Source organism: Spinacia oleracea, chromosome 4, assembly GCF_020520425.1.
Source record: "Spinacia oleracea cultivar Varoflay chromosome 4, BTI_SOV_V1, whole genome shotgun sequence".
In the NCBI taxonomy this organism is placed as follows: domain Eukaryota; kingdom Viridiplantae; phylum Streptophyta; class Magnoliopsida; order Caryophyllales; family Amaranthaceae; genus Spinacia; species Spinacia oleracea.
This window is the reverse complement of record NC_079490.1, coordinates 79,208,368-79,216,769: the sequence shown is the minus strand read 5'-3', so window position 1 is coordinate 79,216,769 and position 8,402 is coordinate 79,208,368.

Sequence of the window (8,402 nt, the reverse complement as noted above, 5' to 3'; positions counted from 1 at the left end):
CGCGTTCCTTGGAGGTATCAAGTATGAGCTGGCACGAACTTCTGGCAACATGCAAAACAAGAATATTCTCGTAGGAATATTCCCTCCGATGCTTAAGTAAGTATAAGCTAGAGAGAGAAGTAATTTGTAGAGAGAAGGCAGAGCAAAAATAGTTTGAGGTTGGTGGGAATGAATTGATTGCCCCGTTTTACCTAGGGATCTGCACTATTTATAGTGCTAGGGTTTCTTGGGAACTGGTTATGCATGATTTGATGATCTGCAAGATCAAGACACGTGTCCTGCTAAGTTTTAGGGGCCTGATTTAGACCTGGTGGGCCTCTTAAGCTTTGGGCCTTTCTGTTTGGGAAATAGCGGAATGGGCTCCTTCTAAGCAAGTGGGTCTCATGACCCACTGATGGGTCTTGACCCTGCGTGTGCATGCGGGTTTATGAGACAATTCCAGATTTGCCTGCTGATGGGCCTTTGGTCCTTTTTTCTGGGCTTCCATGGTACAGCCAGGTGGCGTTCTTTTAGGCCACATCATTTGCCCCTCAAGGAGGATGCCCCTCGCCCCCGTGGGGTAGGCTGCTTCATCGGAGGGAGTGCCACGTGGGGTTGCTTTCTAGAGCTTAGTTTCCCCCCTTTAAAACCTTCAGAAGATCTCTCATTTTCCTTTTGTTGTTTCAAAGCAATTTTTCGTAGAGAGAGAAAGTTAATTTTGTCAAAGACCTGTCTTTGCTTGCATTTGGGTGTTCTTGGATTCTTGTTCAGTGTTCTTGAGGCTTTGGACTATTTGCCTAGACTTCCCATCAGTTTGATCATTTTTTGGTAAGTTCTTTATCAAACTCTTATTTTCTGCATGCTTATGGATTTTCTTTTCTTGTTGTTATATTATCTTAGGAAGGCGTCTTGTTAGTTGCAACGCTCTTTCTTTCTTCTTGCTAAAGTCAGACGTCCTGTTCCCTATGCAGGACGGCATGGCTCGAATTAGGCAAACAACCAATGTGGGTGCATGGGCAGCACCACGAGAGATGGACAACAGGGTTCCCTTTTCGAGCCCGTCCCAGGGAAATAGGGGTGGAGTCAGCTCCTCTCGTCACTCTGGAGACGGGGCTGTAAGGGCGGCACGTTCTTCAAGGAGAAGAAAAAGCGTGGCTTGCCGTCCTCGCATTCCACGTGAGGATTTTGAGGATGACTCCTCTAGTTCTTCTGACGAGGAGTTCGCAAGAAACCTTCCTCCTATGGTTCGGGGGGAGAGAAGATGTCAATTTGCTTCCTTCTGACATCTTTCCCAGCATGAAATGGCTGAGGTATCTGAGGGAGCAAGGACGCAATTTTGAACGTATTTTACTCCTGCCCCAAGGCTTTAGTTTTAGGAGCCCTCGACCCCATAATTCTGTAGACCAACTCTCTCTGGGAGAAGTCGCTGTCTACACGGCTGCTTTTAGATTGGGTCTTGATTTCCTTTGCATCCCTTTGTGATGGACGTCCTGGAGGGGTATGATATTGGCCTTGCTCAGCTGACCCCTAACTCTTGGGCAAACGTATTTGGGTTTATTTCCAAGTGTTCTTTGAGCGGCATTACTCCTTCTTTTCCTGCTTTCCTTAGACTCGTAGATATTTCCCCTTCCTCTCGCTCTCCCCAGGGATGGTTCACCCTCTATAGTCGTCGGGGATATAAGACGGTTGTTGGTAAGACCTCTAACTGGGTTTGGTGGAGGAAGAAGTGGTCCGTTATCCGAATGGAGGACCTCTCCCATTCAAGAGGTCTTTCAAGGTGGAACCAGCGTCCCCGCTGTTTGTCTAGGGGTGACGCCTTCCCCCGCCTTTTGTCAAGAGACTGGAGTCTCATAAAGCCCTTGTTTCAGGCCGAGATGTATCGACTGTCTTCAAAGAGTCATGCATGGGTGCCTAATGCTCGACTTCCCCATGTGGGTCAGTTCACCAACATAGTTTTCCTCGCGGCCGTCGGTCTTTGCCCCTATTTGAGTAGAGGTAGTTTCTCATAGACTTTCATCAAAGCCTTGTTCTTTTTCTTCTACTAACTCTCTCTGTTTTATGTAGATTGTGCCATGGATCGTTTATCCCCCGAAGACAATGGTTTGGTGGATGTTCCTACTTGGTTGTCTGAGGTTTATACTGAGGACATTCTCAAGGCCGTGGAGGCCAAGAAGAAGGACTCCTCAAAAAGTCCGACGAGGGTGCCTCTGGTGATGTTGCCAAGGTATGCCCTTGTTTATTTTTAATAGGCTTCTGTATTCTTCCAAGGTCTAGACTTAGTTGTTTATTTGTTGCCTTGTTCAGGAGCCCACTTCGTTAGCTACGAAGAAGCGTCCTGCATCTTCGACGATGGCTCCCAAGCCTAAACGGCCCTTTTTCAAGAAGCTGAGTACCACCGACTCTGCAACGAAGCCGTCGCTGGTGAAGCCGTCTGCTCCTCCGACTGGGGGAGAAGTTCCCCTTTCTCAGGCGTCCACTCCTCTTTCTGAGCACAGGGAAGCCTCTCCCTAGGTGGGCACCGAAGGAGATGCCGCGGCCAGGGCGACCGTTGACGAGGTAGCGGCCGACCAGGCTGATGCTGTTGGAGCTGCTACTTCGTCTAGGGAGAGTAAGGGTAAGGGCAAGGAGGCCGAAGATTCTCCTGCTGGTGACGCTCCCATGCCTCCTCCGGCTCCGTCAAGTGGTTAGTGTTTCTGTACCTTTAGGTTGTCATGATAACTTGGTATTGTTGTATGGTTTTTGACGTTTTGACATTGTTTCAGCTGATACGTTCAAACGAATGCGACGTGCTGAAGTGGCGAACATCCCCCCATCAGGCGGTTTCAGCTCAGAGGAAAAGGATAAGATCCTTTCGGACGTCTATGCTGCCATCCTTGAGGAATATGTGAGGTCGCTTCCCGGGATTGACCTGGGGTACTTTGGGTCTATTCAGTCTCTCGTACTTGATGTGAGATACTTTATTATATTATTATTATTATTATTATTATTTATTATTATTATTTTATTTTATTTTAAAGTCTATCTTGGTCTCGGCAGCTCTTCATCCGTTGTGCCGAGAGTAGGCACTACCGTTTTGATATGCACAAAGAGATGCTCAAGCATAAGGACCAGATTGAGAATCATGTGAAGTATGCTGAGAGGACAGCCATATTGATCAATGTGGACGCGGACAAGAAGATTAAGTCCGAGACAGACGCTCTGAAGAAGGCCGAGGAGGCCGCCCAGAACTATGAATAGAAATTGCTGGAGCATGAGGAGAGGTTAGCCATGCTGAGAAAGGAGTATTCCTCCGTCTCGGAGCGGGTGACCAATTTCTCTTCCGAAGTGGACGCCTTGGAGGGTAAGCTTAAGGCTACCCAAGACGAGATTGAGGCTGTGCGCAGAGAGGCCGCTAGCTCTTTCAAGTCTGGCGAAGAGTCCATGTTAGAGATTGCTCAGCGGGCGTGGGATCAATCTATGGACGAGAAGGACTTCTCCTGGTTCAAACTTCGTATCTCCTACCAGATGGCCGTCTCGACAGCTAGACGCCTTGGCCTGGATCCCCCTGATTTTTTTAGCGAGGGGGAAGATGAGGACGTGGAGGAGGAAGAAGTGAATTCCCACGATGGCGAAGACGTTCAGGACGGGAGCTCCACCGCCCCTCATCCCTAGGTGGCCTTTGTTTAATTAGTTTGGATGGCGCCGTGGGCGCTTGTAATAACTTTGGTGCCTTTTGGCATTTATTTGTTTTGGTTTGTTTGCGCCTTGTGCGCATGTATGAATATTTTGTGCCTCCTGTGCACTTGTTTTTTTATTCCATTTCAGTTTATTACTGATTTCTTTAGGAACTTTCTTTTTGGTCCATTTGATGGACGGGTACCCCAGTGTTTTAGGTGATCAGCCTAATTTGGGGCGCTAATCTAGGCCACTTCTCAGGCCGTCAACCGATTAGTCTTTTTGAGACGCCTTCCAAGGAGGAGGCGTCATATTGAGTGTGCTCTTGTTGAGTCTTTTGTGTTTTTGTTAGTACATGGTACTTTTAGGTCCGTCAGTCATTTGGTAAGTAGTGACGCCACCGTTTGTTTTTTGTGGATTTTTCCACCTCTTAGCGTCTTAAGGGGCTTTTATTGAGCCTTGTATTCGTCAGATAGGAAAACATTCGTTAATTTACTAAGTAGCAAAACTAAATTCACCGCTTCATAGGCAGGCATTTACAGGCCGTTTTGTAGGCTCTAGTGCGATAGTTAGGCCGTTTTGTAGGCTCAAGTTACATGAGTTGTCCTAATGACATTCTATTTTCAGCCACTTTTCTCTATCTTGACTGGTTCTGCTTTGGCTGGCTTACTCTCATTGGCGGCTGGAGGTTCTTCTTCATGCTTTCTTTTTCTTCTAGCCTCGGCCAAATCTTTCTTCCATGCTGACGGGTTGAGGGTGGTGAGGTAACAGTCTCTTGCTTGTTGTTGGTCTCCATGTATGGTTCCTATTGCCCCATCATCACATACAAACTTCAAAAGCATCAGATGGGTGACGACTACTGCTTTAATCTTGTTCAGGGTGGGTCATCCCAAGATGACGTTGTATGTTGTCAAGTCCTTAACAATTAGGAAGTTCACTTCCATCTTCCGTCCGTTTTTTCTATCCCCAATCCGAACCGGCAAAGTGATGAAGCCTACAGGATGTATAATGCTTCCTCCAAAACCAATGATGGTATAGTGTATGCTATTCATAGTTTTGGGGTCATGTGCTAGGCGGTTGAGGCATTCCACGCTCATTATGTCAGACGAGCTCCCCGTGTCTATTAGGATGCGCTTCACCCTCATATTGGATATTTTGAACTCGACCATAAGAGGATCATTATGCGGAGTGGCTATTCGTCCACCATCTGACTCACGTATCTCGATCCGTGGGAATGGGTCTAGAGGTGACTTTCCTGACAACATTACCTGCCCCAGGCGGCGAGCATAATCTTTCTGCCCCCTCATGGTGGGTCCTCCAGCGGCCGGTCCCCCAGATATGACGGCTACAAACCCCCCTTTGCTGTGATTTCCCTCCTTAGGTGAGACAGGTGACTTGTTCTTTTTGTACTGGTTTTTCCCAGAGACGTGAGCATTCCTCTGTAAGTAGTTCTTGAGGTGTCCTTTAGAGGCTAGGCCGTCTAAAGCTCTCTTCAAGCTTCTGCAGTTCTTAGTTTCATGCCCTATGTCTTCATGGAACTGGCAATATAACTTAGGGTCTCGACTCTCAGCAGGAGACTTCATGGGAAAAGGTCGTTCAAGGTCAAACCTGAATCCGACGTCTTTCAGTATTGTGAGGAGATCTGTGTTATACTCGAAGTATTCCCTTTCTTGTGGACGTTCTCTCTTGTGTCCAGGAGAATTGTTATCATGCTCTTTTGAGAGTGCCCAAGTACCATTTACTCGTGGGGATTTTCTGTCTATCTTGTCTTTCTTCCCTGAGGAATCTGTTGCTTCTCCAGTCCTTCCATCTTTTGACGCGCTGCATATCTCTGTTGCATGGATAAATGCTTCGGCCTCGTCCAAAACTTCGGCCATAGTCCGCACACTTTTCTTGACTAGGTCAAACTTAAAGGATCCCTTCTTCATTCCCCTGATAAAATTATCGAAGGAGATGCCGTCAGGAAAATCTGGGATCTGTCCGGCCTCTAGGTTGAAACGTTTCACATAGCTTCTTAGTGACTCATCCTTCCCCTGTTGAATTCGTCCCAAGTGCATACTTGTTTTCCTTTCTTCCTTGTGTTCCATGAACCTAGTGGAGAACAGAGTCTGCAGTTCGTTGAAAGAGGCAATTGACCCTGGGGGCAATCGCTCAAAACCATTTAGACGTTACTCCTTTGAGAGTGGCCGGGAAATATTTGCACCAAGTGGCTTCATTGGTTCCTTGAACATACATATGATGACGGTATGCAACTAAGTGCATATCGGGATCCCTGGTACCGTCATAGGCTTCAATGGTAGGAGTTTTTACCTTGGGCTCTTTCGGGGCGTTCATGATATCCTCAGAGAAAAGAGTACTCATGTGCCTTAGCGTCAGATTATTAAACCCTTGCTGAATGTGGTAAGTTAGTTCACGGCGGCTGGAGAGCAGGCGGGGACGCAGGCTTACCCTGTTGGGCGTCATCTGGGTCTGTCCTCGAGTAGAGGGGTAAAACGGTAGATCTTCCATCACAGGGGTGGACCTAGTGTCTGATAGTTCAGACTCACCTTCATAATATTCTTGACGCCTCGAGGCGGGCTGTAAGACGGCTGGTGGGTTTCCCCTAGATGGTGGTTGTATGACTTGGTCCCTTCGAGGTAGAGAAGTTGGGAGGCCGCGGTCGATCCCCGAGCGCTCAGGCACCGGGCTGATTCCACGGCTAGCCTGCGGACGAGAGCTCTCTCCAGCTCTCCATACATTGGATCTGAGTGGCATTCTATTTATCCGATTGACGCCCAGGCTAAGGGGTCTCTGTGGAGCTGTCCTCTCAGTGCTGTAGATTAGCATGTTTTTCCGAATTTCGTCTTGCAATGTGGTGCTCATCTACTATCGAAAGGTTTGATTCATTTGCTATTGGAATCCTGCTAAGATCTCGCGCAGGGACCCCACCGAGACTGGCAAGTCCAAATTCTCATCCAGCACGGCGTCTCGGACGCTGGGGCTTAGGTGGCCACCCGGCGGAGACGCTTCCACAATTGGTTCTTACTCTACGACCACCTCAGCTTCCTGCACCCGACGTGGTGTGCTTCCTGCATTTGCGATTCTATTGGCTTCTTCTATATGACGTTGACTCCTCTCGAGAGGCCGTCTCTCTTCTTCCTCACCAGTATACTCTCTGTCAGAGTGCGGTTCGGCCATGATACTATACCTCCCCACAGACGGCGCCAAATGTTGTGGGATCTTTTACGGTGATGACGTGTCATGCGTTCCTCGGAGGTATCAAGTATGAGCTGGCACGAACTTCTGGCAACCTCCGATGCTTAAGTAAGTATAAGCTAGAGAGAGAAGTAATTTGTAGAGAGAAGGCAGAGCAAAAATAGTTTGAGGTTGGTGGGAATGAATTGATTGCCCCGTTTTACCTAGGGATCTGCACTATTTATAGTGCTAGGGTTTCTTGGGAACTGGTCCTGCATGATTCGATGATCTGCAAGATCAAGACACGTGTCCTGCTAAGTTTTGGGGGCCTGATTTAGACCTGGTGGGCCTCTTAACCTTTTGGGCCTTTCTTTTTGGGAAATAGCAGAATGGGCTCCTTTTGAGCAAGTGGGTCTCATGACCCACTGATGGGTCTTGACCCTGCGTGTGCATGCGGGTTTATGAGACAATTCCAGATTTGCCTGCTGATGGGCCTTTGGTCCTTCTTTCTGGGCTTCCATGGTACAGCCAGGTGGCGTTCTTTTAGGCCACATCAATTTCTAAAATAAAATGCTCAACTACCACCAAACTAAACCAAATTCGTCAAAGCTATTGAAAAGTAATTTCAGAACTTTTTCAATAATATATTATACATCTAAAGAGTTGTTAAACTCAGTTGGAGCTTAGTGTTTGTTATTCAACAAACTAAGGCCCAAGAATAGATATATGTTTCATTGTGATTTATTCAAATGAGACACAAGGGTATTGTTTCTACCACGAATTTTTGAGAACATAATGTTTGTTTGCTCGAAATAATGTCCTTTTGGGATTTGTTTCCAAAATGATAAGTGGGAGAAAATAGACCCCGAAAGTAATCGAGGCGAACAACAAACATAAACGACGTTCCGGAGGCTTTTAGAAGTTCTTCAGAAAATCCAAACACTTATTCTTTAAGGACTTTAGAAGTGGCTTTAAAGAATAGACATCTCTTAGAAGACTTTACAAGTGCTTCAAGGAGAATAGAATATTCAAAGGACTTTCAAGTGTTTGTTGATATTCTATTGTTTGATGTTCCACACCCAAGTAGGCATAGAGTTCGAGTCACTGAAACTATGATATTCTTCTATTAGATAGTGAAGAAACATGGAGTTCAGGTCACTGAAGCTATGAGATTCTTCTATTAGATAGTAAAGAAACCTACAACTTGCAGTCAAACTATTATCATGTAGATTAATGAGTTTTGACTTGTTAGAAAGCTATGACGAAACCTAGATTCCCTAAAATGGTTAGAGGCCATATATAGACTCAAATGTTTTAGATGGTTAAAGGCCATAAAACATACTCAACGTTTTGATGAACAAAATTGAAATTTTGTTGATTTGCAAGAATGGTTTACACCTATTGGTTGCAAATTGGTTCTAAGGATAAAAACATCAAGCATGGAATTGTGTTCACGCACAAAGCTAGATTAGTTGCTAAAGGTTACAAGCAAATTCACGACGTGAATTGTGTTGAAACCTCATGCATAATCGTAATGCTCAAGTCTATAATTCAAGCAATGGTTGCATATTGGTACATATGGCAATTGGATGCCA